Source organism: Astatotilapia calliptera, chromosome 4 (genome assembly GCF_900246225.1).
Source record: "Astatotilapia calliptera chromosome 4, fAstCal1.2, whole genome shotgun sequence".
NCBI classification, from domain to species: Eukaryota; Metazoa; Chordata; class Actinopteri; order Cichliformes; family Cichlidae; genus Astatotilapia; species Astatotilapia calliptera.
The window spans coordinates 31,156,034-31,167,865 of NC_039305.1; positions in this window are offsets into that span (position 1 = coordinate 31,156,034).

Here is an 11,832-nt window from a genome sequence, read left to right on the forward strand (position 1 = left end):
CTCCACCTGCCCGTTCTGTTCTTTTCGACATTTAGATTTATGTGCAATTCTACTGGTGCGTGATCTGTTAAAGCAATCACACCAATGTCACAGTTTACTACTAAATTGACACATGATTTAGAAATCAAAAAATAATCTATTCGGGAATATGTCTTATGCGAATGAGAGTAAAAGGTGTATTCTCTTTCCATAGGGTGAACAAGCCTCCAAATATCTACCACACTGAGATCTTCTTTTAAAGCATCTATCGCTGTCCCAGTTCTAGTACTTGAAGTTGCATTAATGGCACTTCTATCAATATATTCATCCATCACATTATTAAAGTCTCCACCTAACAAGATCTGGCCCTTCATGTTCCCTAGCATCTTGTTAACCTCATCCATAAAATTAGGTTCATTCCTATTTGGGGCGTAAATATTGCACAGAACAACCTGAACTCCATTAATGAGAGCCTGCAGAGCCAACACTCGCCCGTCTTCATCCCGGCTTTCCTTCAATAATACAAAGTTTAGTCTTTTATTAATGAGTATCATGACACCACGACTCTCGCTTGATCTTGAGTTATGAAATACTTTCCCAACCCAATCCCTTTTTAATTTCAATGCTTCATTTTCATTCGCAAAATGCGTCTCCTGGATGTATGCAATATCAGCATTATGAGACTTGAGGTAGCTAAGCACTTTTTTTCTTTTGACTGGTGTGTCACAGCCATTTATATTCCATGACACAATATTAACGTCCACATTCCCCATGACTATGCCATGTTAAGGTATCTATAAGCCTTATATCTTCCAACCCATAACCATTTAACCTGTGCTGATAACCCTGCTTGAACCAGAACATAAGTTTAAACAAGAACAGTACCTCACCTATAGAATCTCTACCAAAAAAATAAAAAATAAAAAACAACGAACATAAAAAAAGAAATAGCGCCGTCCAAAAAAGGAACATGACAGCGCAAAAGCCCCGTGGGCAAAACTGTCTCTGGTCCGTGATGGTCCCATGGACAGTGAACTGCTGTCCTCCTTCTGTCCCGTCGACACCCCAGGGAGCCCGCCCCCGTCTTATGAAATTATTAACGATGCGCTCCCATGCACGTAATTTAGCTTATTAACCCCTTACTCCACCACTTCCTCACGCACGAATTTCTCTGCCTCCTCAACGCTGTCAAAGCTCTTCTGCTGGCCTTTCCATGTTAATCGAAGTTTTGCTGTATGTGCCAGAGTGTGCTTTATCTGATGCTGCCATAGCTTCTTCATTACTGGGGAGAAAAGCTTCCTCTGCGCCGCTCGCTCCGCAGTCATATCTTCATAAAATGACAAACGACAGTTCTCCCACTGTACCCATCTTTGGCCCTTCTTCTTGGCTAGCAGGGCTAACCTTGGCACTGCTAGCATTACTTTCCCCCGCTGCCACCGTGGAGATTCGGGTTTGCACGCTCTTCTTCTTAGTTCCTGTGGCCATGTCTCTCAATAAGTTCGAGGACACTGATCTAGCAAGTCACCGCACACTGATCTAGCAAGTCACCGCAGTGAGGAAATATATTATTTGGGAGCGTTTACCTTGTTTTAAAACTAATGTAGGGTCGACGGGGGTCAGAGACTCTCTATGGCGCGGCCATTCCCAAACGCTCCATCAAGATTCATTCTTATATCTGGAGGAATAAATATATTTCAATAAATATTAACGTTAGCCCCCGACTTTGTTCCAGTTTTGAATTTTGGCCCACCTGCAGGTTTGACACCCCTGCTCTATGGGTTCAACTATTTTCCATTTTCGCTCAAAATGTCTTATCCTTTTAGATTCTGTGTTAAGACATGAAAATTGATTTTCAAGCTGATCAAAGCAATCCTCAACTTTTTCTAAGGTTTCTCTTGATGTATCAGTTGACAAACAGTCAACAACAGATTGTTTTGCATGTGCATGGATGTCATTAACCAGTTCCTCCAATGAACCAACTAAACACTGCACAGTACTTTCAAGAACTCCTGATGATTGTACTTGAGCAATAACAGAGCTGCACATGTTCAGTATTTGCCTTTTTTCAACTGGAACCTGTGTAGTTATTGTCATGGGATGAGCCACATTTACAGGCTGTGAAACAGAGGTTCTATGGTTAGGTACAGGTAGTGCTGGGCGATATGACGATATATATCGTGTGGACGATAGAAACGTGTCTATCGTGCCATTTGTCTTCTATCGTTTCTAACCCAAATTTTTGTAAATTATTACATTAAATATATAATTAACCCTTTACAACCGGTCAGAGCAGGCACACTCCGTTTTACCTACCGTACTTTCTGGACAATAGAGTGCACCTGTATATAAGCCGCATCAGCTCTATTTTTAAAAAATTAAAAAAAAAAAGGATATACAAGCCACACCCGGCTATAAGCCGCAGATATCTATGATGAAAAAATAGATATTTACTGCATGTACAGAACAATCTTGTACTGCAAATGTACAAGTATGTACCTGAACAGATTCTTTCCGAACAATGCCTTTTAACACGGCAGCAACTTTGCTGATTAAAACGGAACAGAACCAAGAGAAAATAACCGCTATTTATTTACCTCCATTTTTCCTGTATTTGAAACCACAAGTCACTTTAATCATCTTTGCTGAAACCCGTGAAGTCGTCTTCTTCAGTGTCGGAGTTGAACAGGCTCAGAAGAGCTTCATCACATCTGTCTCCATCAGTCTCGCTCTCCGTGTCACTGTCATCCTCCGGTGAAGTTCAATTCAATTCAATTCAATTTTATTTATATAGCGCCAAATCACAACAAAAGTCGCCTCAAGGCGCTTCATAGATACAGAGAAAAACCCAACAATCATATGACCCCCTATGAGCAAGCACTTTGGCGACAGTGGGAAGGAAAAACTCCCTTTTAACAGGAAGAAACCTCCGGCAGAACCAGGCTCAGGGAGGGGCGGCCATCTGCTGCGACCGGTTGGGGTGAGAGAAGGAAGACAGGATAAAAGACATGCTGTGGAAGAGAGACAGAGGTTAATAACAGATATGATTCAATGCAGAGAGGTCTGTTAACACATAGTGAGTGAGAAAGGTGACTGGAAAGGAAAAACTCAATGCATCATGGGAATCCCCCGGCAGCCTACGTCTATTGCAGCATAACTAAGGGAGGATTCAGGGTCACCTGGTCCAGCCCTAACTATATGCTTTAGCAAAAAGGAAAGTTTTAAGCCTAATCTTGAAAGTAGAGATAGTGTCTGTCTCCCGAATCCAAACTGGAAGCTGGTTCCATAGAAGAGGGGCCTGAAAACTGAAGGCTCTCCCTCCCATTCTACTTTTAAATACTCTAGGAACAACAAGTAGGCCTGCAGAGCGAGAGCGAAGTGCTCTAATAGGGTGATATGGTACTACAAGGTCATTAAGATAAGATGGGGCCTGATTATTTAAGACCTTGTATGTGAGGAGCAGGATTTTGAATTCAATTCTGGATTTAACAGGAAGCCAATGAAGGGAAGCCAGAACAGGAGAAATATGCTCTCTCTTTCTAGTCCCTGTCAGTACTCTTGCTGCAGCATTTTGGATTAGCTGAAGGCTTTTCAGTGAGTTTTTTGGACATCCTGATAATAATGAATTACAGTCGTCCAGCCTGGAAGTAATAAATGCATGAACTAGTTTTTCAGCGTCACTCTGAGACAGGATATTTCTAATTTTAGAGATGTTGCGCAAATGGAAGAAAGCAGTCTTACATATTTATTTAATATGTGCTTTGAAGGACATGTCCTGGTCAAAAATGACTCCAAGGTTCCTCACAGTGTTACTGGAGGCCAAGGTAATGCCATCCAGAGTAAGAATCTGGTTAGATACCATATTTCTAAGATTTTCAGGGCCGAGTACAATAACCTCAGTTTGATCTGAATTAAGAAGCAGAAAGTTAGCGGCCATCCAGGTCTTTATGTCTTTAAGACATCCCTGCAGTTTAACTAATTGGTGTGTGTTATCTGGCTTCATGGACAGATAGAGCTGGGTGTCATCGGCATAACAGTGAAAATGTATGCTATGTCTTCTAATGATGCTGCCTAAGGGAAGCATGTATAATGTAAACAGAATTGGTCCTAGTACTGAACCCTGTGGAACTCCATAATTAACCTCAGTGTGTGAAGAGGACTCTCCATTTACATGCACAAATTGGAGTCTATTAGATAGATATGATACAAACCACTGCAGCGCAGTACCTGTAATACCTACAGCATGTTCTAATCGCTCTAATAGGATATTATGGTCAACAGTATCGAATGCTGCACTAAGGTCTAGCAGGACAAGCACAGAGATGAGTCCACTGTCAGAGGCCATAAGAAGATCATTTGTAACCTTCACTAAAGCTGTTTCTGTGCTGTGATGAGCTCTGAAACCTGACTGAAACTCTTCAAATAAACCATTCCTCTGCAGATGATCTGTTAGCTGTTTGACAACTACTCTTTCAAGGATTTTTGATATGAAAGGAAGGTTGGAGATTGGCCTATAATTAGCTAAGACTGCTGGGTCTAGAGATGGCTTTTTGAGTAAAGGTTTAACTACAGCCAGCTTGAAGGCCTGTGGTACATAGCCGATTATTAGAGATAGGTTGATCATATTTAAGATCGAAGAATTAATTAATGGCAGGACTTCTTTGAGTAGTTTTGTAGGAATGGGGTCTAAAAGACACGTTGAAGGTTTGGAGGAAGTAATTATTGAAGTTAACTCAGAAAGATCAATTGGAGAAAAAGAGTCTAACTTAACATCAATGGTACTAAGAGTAGCTGTAGATAATATTACATCTGTGGGATGATTACTGGTAATTTTTTCTCTAATGATAAAAATTTTATTTGTGAAGAAGTTCATGAAGTCATTACTAGTTAACGTTAAAGGGATTGTTGGCTCACAAGAGCTCTGACTTTTTGTCAGCCTATCTACAGAGCTGAAGAGAAACCTGGGGTTGTTCTTATTTTCTTCAATCAGTGATGAATAGTAAGATGTTCTGGCTTTGCGGAGGGCTTTCTTATAAAGCAGCAAACTATTTCTCCAGGCTAAATGATGATCCTCTAAATTTGTGACACGCCATTTCCTCTCCAGATTACGAGTCATCTGCTTTAGGCTACGTGTTTGAGAATTATACCACGGAGTCAAATACTTCTGATTAGAGACCTTAGTTTTCACAGGAGCTACAGTATCCAGAGTCGTACGTAGTGAGGAGGTGAAATTATTAACAAGATAATCGACCTCTGTTGGGGTAGCGTTCAGATAGCTGCTCTGCTCTGTGTTGGTACAGGGCATTGAAGATGATAACAGTGGGTGGATTATATTCTTAAACTTAGTTACAGCGCTTTCAGAAAGACATCTACTTTGATAAAGTCTACTCTCCACCGCTGTGTAATCAATTATTGTAAATGTAAATGTTATCAGGAAATGATCAGACAGGAGAGGGTTTTCAGGAAACACTGTTAAATGTTCAGTTTCTATGCCATATGTTAAAACAAGATCTAGAGTGTGATTAAAGTGGTGGGTGGGTTCTTTTACATTTTGAGAGAAGCCAATTGAGTCTAATAACAGACTAAATGCCATGTTGAGGCTGTCATTTTTAGCATCTACATGGATGTTAAAGTCACCCACAATAATTATTTTATCTGAGCTCAGAACTAAATTAGATATAAAGTCTGAGAAATCAGACAGAAACTCTGTGTAAGGCCCAGGTGGACGATAGATGATAACAAGTAAGACTGGTTTCTGAGTTTCACAGCTGGGGTGGACAATGTTAAGCATCAGGCTTTCAAATGAATTAAAAGTCTGTCTTGGTCTTTCATTAATTAATAGGCTGGTGTGAAAAATTGCTGCCACACCGCCCCCTCGGCCTGTGCTTCGAGGTTTCTGGTAGTTAGAATGACTCGGGGGTGTTGATTCATTTAAACTAACATAATCATCCTGCTGCAACCAGGTTTCTGTAAGGCAGAGTAAATCAATTTGTTGATCAATTATTAAGTCATGTACTAACAGAGACTTGGAGGAGAGAGACCTAATATTTAATAATCCACATTTCACTGTTTTACTCTTTGGTTCAGATGTGGATAATGTATTGTTCTTTCTTTGTAATTGTTTATGTTTAAGTCGTTTGTTGCTGGTTTTTAGTTTGTTTTTTGTCTTTTTGGAAGCTGACACAGTCTCTATGGAGATGGGTTTTTGGGGGGGTAGCAGGAGGAGAGAAGCTGCAGAGAGGCGTGTAAGACTGCAACTCTGCTTCCTGGTCCCAACTCTGGATAGTCATATTTTGGGGGGTTTAATAAATTTGTCCATATTTCTAGAAATGAGAGCTGCTCCATCCAAAGTGGGATGGATGCCGTCTCTCCTAACAAGACCAGGTTTCCTCCAGAAGGTTTGCCAATTATCTATGAAGCCCACATCATTTCTGGGACACCACTCAGACAGCCAGCAATTTAAGGAGAACATGCGGCTAAACATGTCACTCCTGGTCTGATTGGGGAGGGGACCAGAGAAAACTACAGAGTCCGACATTGTTTTAGCAAAGTTGCACACCAATTCAATATTGATTTTAGTGACCTCCGATTGGCGTAACCGGGTGTCATTACTGCCGACGTGAATTATGATTTTACTGAATTTACGTTTACCCTTAGCCAGCAGTTTTAAATTTCCTTCAATGTCGCCTGCTCTGGCCCCTGGAAGACAATTGACTATGGTTGCCGGTGTCTCTAGCTTCACATGTCTGAGAACAGAATCACCAATTACCAGAGTTTGACCCCCGGCGGGTGTGTCACCGAGTGGGGAAAAACGGTTAGACACATGAACGGGTTGGTGGTGTACCTGGGGCTTCTGTTTAGGACTATGCTTCCTCCTTACCGTGACCCAGCCGCCCTCTTTCCCCAGCTGCTTGGGGTCTGCCAGGGAACAGCTAGCGGGGCCTATGCTATCTTCGGCTGCACCAGCTACAGGGGCCTGGCTAGCTACAGGTGAATGAAGGGTGCGAAGCCGAGTCTCCAATTCAGTAATCCTGGCCTCCAGAGCTGCAAATATGCTACATTTGTTACAGATATCATTACTGCTAAAGGAGGCCGAGGAGTAACTAAACATCTGACACAATGAGCAAGAAAGTGCAGGAGGGACAGGTGAAGTAGCCATGGTGCTAACGAGTCGGCTACGAGCTAAGCTAAGCTAGCGAAACAGTACAGAGACAGTGAGTGAATACTTTGGCTATAAATTAGGTAGTGAGTACACAGAAAGTGTGCTTCGGATGAAGCACGTGAAAATTATACTATGAAAGAAGAATATATTTAAAAGTTGTTAATTAAATTGCTAAGCAAATAAGCTACTCAGAAACACCACTGTGTTTGAGCAGGAACAGGAAGTGATACTCTACCGCAGAGCGAGCGAACACCAAGTGACAGCGCCACAAGTTGGCTCTGAAGGTGCACCGCTCTCTTCGCGCAGCAGTTCAGCCTTTCGGAACCCATTGGTGATGGTGGATTCTTTCACAGCACTCCACACTGTTAGGATCCACTGACAGACATCAGAAAAGGATGCTTTTCGCATGCGGCCAGTTTTTGTGAATGACTTTTCACCGCTTGTCATCCAAGTCTCCCACTCAACTCGTAGTGCAGCTTTAAATGCCCGATTTACACTGATGTCAAGTGGCTGCAAAAACTTTGTTGTACCTCCAGGAATCACAGCTGGAATGGAGTTTGTTTTCTTGATTGCTGCTTTCACAGAATCTGTGATGTGCGCCCTCATGCTATCCAAAACAAGCAGTGCTTTTTTCCGGTGAAAAAATCCTCCCGGGCGCTTCCCATAGCACTCCGTTAACCATTCCTTCATTAGACCTTCTATCATCCACCCTTTGGTGTTAACTTTGACCACTATGCCTTTCGGGAGTTGTTCTTTCGGCATAGTTATGCGCTTAAAAATCACCATTGGTGGAAGTTTTTGTCCGGATGCCGTGCATGCCAGAACGCAGGTGAAGTGCGTCCTCTCATGGCCTGTTGTTTTCAACAACACGGATGATGCACCTGTCTTGTTAACGGTCCTGGTCAGAGGCAGATCAAATGTTAAAGGTACCTCATCCATATTGATTATGTCGTCTGGTCCGATGGAGTTTTCTTGTATCTTTTTTTCAACGAATTTGTGGAAGTTTTCAACTTTTTCCTGATAGTCAGGGGGGAGTTGCTGACAGAGAGTGGTCCGTGCCCTGATGGACAGGTTTTTACATTTCATAAATCTGAAACACCATGACGGCCCACCTTTGAAATCTTTAATATTCATTTCGCGGGTGATTGTTTTGGCTTTCAGTCGGATCTTTACAGTGGATACACCTCGGCCACCTGCTCTCTGTGTGTTCATCCATTCCTCCAGGACATTTTCAAGTTCAGGCCACCTGCTTTTATGTCCTCTGAAAGCTTTTCTCGACTTTTGGCATTGCATGAGCTCTTCCCGCTGTCGCCTCCAACGTCCCACCATAGACTCATTGACGCTAAGCTTGCGTGCAGCAGCGCGGTTTCCCTCCTGGATAGCAAGATCGATGGCCTTCAACTTAAAACTTGCATCATACGAACTTCTTCGTGTGGTTTCCATGATGAAGGGGCGAGGATTTGAAAATAATTACTAGTTAGTAATTTGTTGTGCGTGTTCTATCTGCTAAAGAAAAAGTAGTTCAATTCAATTCAATTCAATTTTATTTATATAGCGCCAAATCACAAAATAAGTCGCCTCAAGGCGCTTCATAGATACAGAGAAAAAAACCCAACAATCATATGACCCCCTATGAGCAAGCACTTTGGCAACAGTGGGAAGGAAAAACTCCCTTTTAACAGGAAGAAACCTCCGGCAGAACCAGGCTCAGGGAGGGGCGGCCATCTGCCGCGACCGTAGTGTATTGTAACGATGGTTAAGTGTTACTGGACAGTGACATGTTGGTTTTCTCTGCACACTGTTGTTGTTGCTTTAAGATTCGTGTTTGGTTGGGCTGCAGGAAGTAGTGAGGGTGGTGTACAGGAAGGGGTGGGGGGACCTGGTTGTTCTGTGTGTGTGCCAGGCTGAAGAGAGGTGTAGTTCAAGAGCGCTTCCCCCTGAGTTAACAACCCGCTGGCTTATGTGCCGAATAAACGGACAAACTGAGACCCCAACCGTCTGGTTCTTGTGAACGTTACATTGGTGTCAGAAGTGAAGAAAGAAAAAAAGAACCCCAGAACGCCCGACACCCTGTTGCTGGCGACGCTTGCCGTTACGAGACGAGGATGTTGCCGGGCAGGATTAAGAAGGAGACGGAGGAGAGGGAGGTTCGCCCGCGCTCGCCTGCCCATGGAGTGAGGGAAACGGCGCTGCGGCTGTCTGCCGAAGCTGGATTTTCTCCAGGTTTGACTAGGCTCGGGAACTGTTTGCACAGCCGCCGCGATTCCGGCGGGAAGGAGTCGACCTCGTTTGGCGCGCCGTCACGTGATGTAAACAAACATGGTGGCGCCCAGCAAGCGGCAGCGAATATAAAAACGCCTAAGTTCAGTGGCAAGACGCCATGGGAAGTGTTTACCGCACAGTTCAAGCTGTTAGCTGTTGCAGCTGGCTGGTCTGAGGAACATAAAGCTCTCCAATTGGCTTTGTGCCTGTGTGAGGATGCAGCTGCATGCCTGCTGCTGCTGACCGAGGAGCAGAGGGGAGATTATAATGCTCTGGTCGGAGCACTTCAGAGGCACTTCGGGCAGTATAACCAACCAGTGCTGCTGAGGTCGGAGTTCCACAACAGACGCAGATTGCCAGGTGAGCCCCTCCGCATTTTGGCCCATGAAGTTGAGTGCCTTTGCCGGAGGGCGTATGACAGCATGCCACCATCAGTGCAGGCGGAGTTAGCTCGGGACCAGTTCCTGCAGGCCCTGAGCCCTAAAGAGCTCCGTATGCAAACTCAGCTTGCTCGGCCGACCACACTCAGTGCAGCCCTGGAGCTAGCGTTGGAGAGGGAGATGCTTGCAGGATCCTCTGGGGGCGCTGATGACGCACACGTGGTGAGGGCTGTGTCGGCACCTGTGGAACAGATGGAGACGCCAGCGGGCCTGTGCAGTTTGGTGCAGGCAGCTTCGCTGCAGTCGCCTTCCCCTCGGGCTGGCCCACACCGCCGACCTCAGAGCTGCTGGGGATGTGGACGAGTCGGACACCTCATCAGGCAGTGCCCCAAGCTTGCAGCGGTTCAGGGAAACGCCCACGGGCCCGTGTAGGCGGGAGTACACGGGCCTGGGAGAACAACATCCCTACACCACCGCCACCTCCACCCGGTGCGGCCATCACTGTGGGCTGGACCCAGGTTGGCGGCTTTTGCCATGTTCCAGTGACGATTGCGGGGGTGTCCTGTACGGCCCTGCTGGACACGGGATCCAATGCAACGCTGGTCCGACCCGATATTGTCCCAACCGGAGCTGCTGTACAACTGACTAACGTGCAACTTAAGACTGTGACCGGTGATCTGGCCCCAATGAGAGGGAAGGGAGTGTTCCAGTTCAAGGTGGGGGACCTCGGTGTGTCTTATGCTGCCTGGGTGGCTGACGTGCAGGACGCCTGCATCCTTGGGCTGGATTTTTTACGAGCCATTGGTGGTGTACTGGACTTAGGCAAAGGCCTCCTCGTACTCCCTGATGGGAAGAAGGTGCCGCTTATTCCTCCCCCGCTCTGCACAGCATCTGCCGCGGTGTCCACCTCCACCGCAGAGACCCCTGCAGACCCGCCAGCAGAACAGCGAGCGGAGGAGGAGGAGGAGGAGGAGAGGCTCTCAGCAGTGAGGAGTATCTGGTCAAAGAACTGTGAGGGGCTGACTCCACAGCAGCAAGAGAGTCTATGGCAGGTACTAAAAGAGTTTAGTGACATTTTTGCCCTGAAAGAAAGTGATGTTGGCTTGACACACTTGGTAGAGCACGTCATTGAGACCGGGGATGCCCAGCCTATTAAAGTGCGCCCCCGCCGCCTGCCCCTGGCTCATCAGGAGGCTGCAGACAGGGAGCTGTGTGAAATGATGAAGGCGGGCATCATAGAACCATCTGATAGCCCGTGGGCCTCCGCGGTGGTGATGGTGCCTAAGAAAAAAAGTCCTAGGATGCGTTTCTGTGTGGACTACAGACCACTACACAAAGTGACGAAGAAAGACTCTTACCCCCTTCCCAGGATTGATGAGTCCCTCGACTTAGTAGCCGGGTCCTCCTGGTTTTCCACCCTGGACCTGTGGAGTGGCTACTGGCAGGTGCCACTGTCCCCGGAATCCAGACCGAAGACAGCCTTCTGCACTAACATGGGACTATGGCAGTTCAAAGTCCTGAGTTTTGGCCTTTGCAACGCTCCTGCGACCTTCGAGAGGCTCATGGACAGTGTGCTGGCTGGCGTCCCACGGCAACGGTGTCTGGTTTACCTGGATGATCTTCTAGTGCACGGGAGCTCCTTTGATGCTGCCCTGGATGCCCTGAGACAAGTGTTGGAGAGGGTGGCGGCTGCAGGCCTGAAGCTGCATCCCGACAAGTGCCACTTCATGAGGAGGGAGGTGGAGTTTCTGGGCCACAAGCTGGGTCGTGAGGGCATCAGCACTTTGGAGGAAAAATTCACACCATTACCGGGTGGCCCACACCAGCAGACCAGAAACAGCTCAAAAGCTTCCTAGGACTGGCGTCTTATTACAGGAGGTTTGTGAAGGGCTTTTCCTCCATAGCCGCACCACTCTTCCACCTGCTGCAGAAGGACCGTGACTTCATCTGGACCCAGGACTGTCAGCAGGCGTTTGACACCCTCCGCAGATCGCTGACAGAGTCCCCAGTCCTTGCCCCCCCTGACCCCGCCCTGCCTTTTGTCCTGGACAC